General features: G+C 40.3%; 1 long non-coding RNA gene across 1 annotated transcript in view; it reads left to right on the forward strand.

Moving 5' to 3' along the window:
• LOC114057310 overlaps window positions 1-1,701 on the forward strand; it is a 3,164-nt gene extending 1,463 nt beyond the window's left edge. Inside the window, exons 2-3 of the long non-coding RNA XR_003571184.1 lie at window positions 1,510-1,515; window positions 1,691-1,701. This is a non-coding gene — a long non-coding RNA (uncharacterized LOC114057310). The remainder of the gene's footprint in view (window positions 1-1,509; window positions 1,516-1,690) is intronic.
• Window positions 1,702-1,959: the final 258 nt, after the last annotated feature.

Below are 1,959 nucleotides of genomic sequence, written 5' to 3' on the forward strand. Positions count from 1 at the left end.
CCTGTTCATAGGAGCATCTCCCAACTCCTGCAATGTCAGCAAGAGCAGGGTGACAGAGCTGAGATTTATGCTGAGCTTACCCCTCTTAGTGTACCATGCAGAACATCCAAACAACTAACTCAGCTCATATTTGTAAAATTTTTTTGAGACAGAAAGACCACACCTTCTAGGAAATCTGGCTCAAGAGTTATTTCAAGGTAAGATCAAATACAAACAAGAAGGGTTGGATTTAGGTTTTTTCCCTACAACATCTGAAAATTAAGAACATGTTAAAAGTTTGTAGATTGGTATGTAGGGGAAAAAGGTCTTAAGGAAAGCCAAAGCATAACAATCTTTTTTATTTAAACAGACTTCCCACAGGTTTTCCTGATAAGCAGTATTTCACTTAACTGCATGCCCCCACACACCTGTTTGTATGCATTAAAGAACAAAAGAACCTCTTCTCAAGGCATTAGCCAATGTTTTGTCTGAAGTCCTTCTAGGGATCCTCAAAGATTTAATCTTTATCCCTAAACTAGTTTCCTTTTATCCAGGAGATAGGTCTAGTTGTTCCTCTTAATTAAAATAAGCATTACTTTGCTTCTGTGGAGATATAAAAGCCAGTTTTTCTTTTACATAGAGGAACATCTCCTGTACTTACTTGAATACTTCACTACCTCCCTCAAATGGGAAGGAGCAAACACTTCATCACACATGCCTTTGTTGTACATATTTTGGTTTGAAACATTTCACACAGGATAAAAATGCATGTGAAGCATGGAACAAACGGGGGATGCAAACATCGAAATGAGATAAAGACACAACTCTCAACAAAGAGCAAGCAGGCCGCTGCACAGCCAGTTTACCACCTGGGACTCAGCAGCGCTGGGGCTGAAGGAGGGTACAAGGGTTCATGCACCACAGTAAGTTCTTCTGAGTGTGTGCTGCTAATGATGAAGCTCCCACAGGAAAAGGACATGGAGGACCTTATGCATCTACTTCTGCCAGATCCTCACTGCCACCCCTGCAGCTTTCACAACCTGGAAAGAGGCCACCTCGTCCCCTGTGACAGCTCAGGGTCAAAGACATAGAGGTTCCTTTACTGTTCTGCCACTCAAAGGGAGTCACATCTCACAGCACACTACCCCTACTTGCCACTTCTCTACTCAGCAATCATGAGGGAATAAAGCATGATCCAAAGTTCCAACTACTTCCAGGCTTGAATTGTTTGAATTCTCAAAGAACACCATGCAGCAGATTCATTTGAGGATCTATGAGAAAGTATGTGTTAGAGAAAATAAAACCTAAAAGTCCCATCTAAAATGGTCACATTAAATATCACTGTTTAATACTTAAACCAGTCATTTCCACAGTCACCTTTTAAAAAACTGCTTTATTTTATCTTATTTGACTCTACTGAACTGAAAGTACATGTTCATTTCATGGTCTTGGGGGCAAATTCACTACTTTCTTATCTCCAACTTGTTATTACTATTATTTTTAAAAGGACGTGTAGTGATAGAACAAGAGGGAATGGTTTTAAACTCAGAGTAGGATTAGATTAGATATTAGGAAGAAATTCTTTATTGTGAAGGTAGTGAAGCACTGCCCAGAGAAGCTGTGGATGCCCCAGCCCTCAAAGTGTTCAAAGTCAGTTTGGATAGAGCTTTGAGCAACCTGGTCTAATGAAAGTTGTTCCTGACCATGGCAGGGGGATCGGAACTAGATGATCTTTACAGTCCCTTCCAACCCAAACGATTCTATGATTCTATGATTCTCTTAGCAAGGTTATGACACAGCAAACCAAAAATAAGAACAATCTTAAACTCTTGTGTTTGGGGATTTTCCTCCTGCCACCTTTGTCACGTGCTTTTAACCCAGAAGGCAGCACTGTCCACGCCAGAAACTCCACACATTGTTCAGTGTTATAAATATTTGTGTTTAGCCTCTTATCAGCAAAGTATTGTTGAGACCAAAAAA

This window comes from Empidonax traillii, unplaced genomic scaffold (genome assembly GCF_003031625.1).
Source record: "Empidonax traillii isolate 1590-97213 ecotype Southwest subspecies unplaced genomic scaffold, ASM303162v1 scaffold126:size1624879, whole genome shotgun sequence".
NCBI lineage: Eukaryota > Metazoa > Chordata > Aves > Passeriformes > Tyrannidae > Empidonax > Empidonax traillii.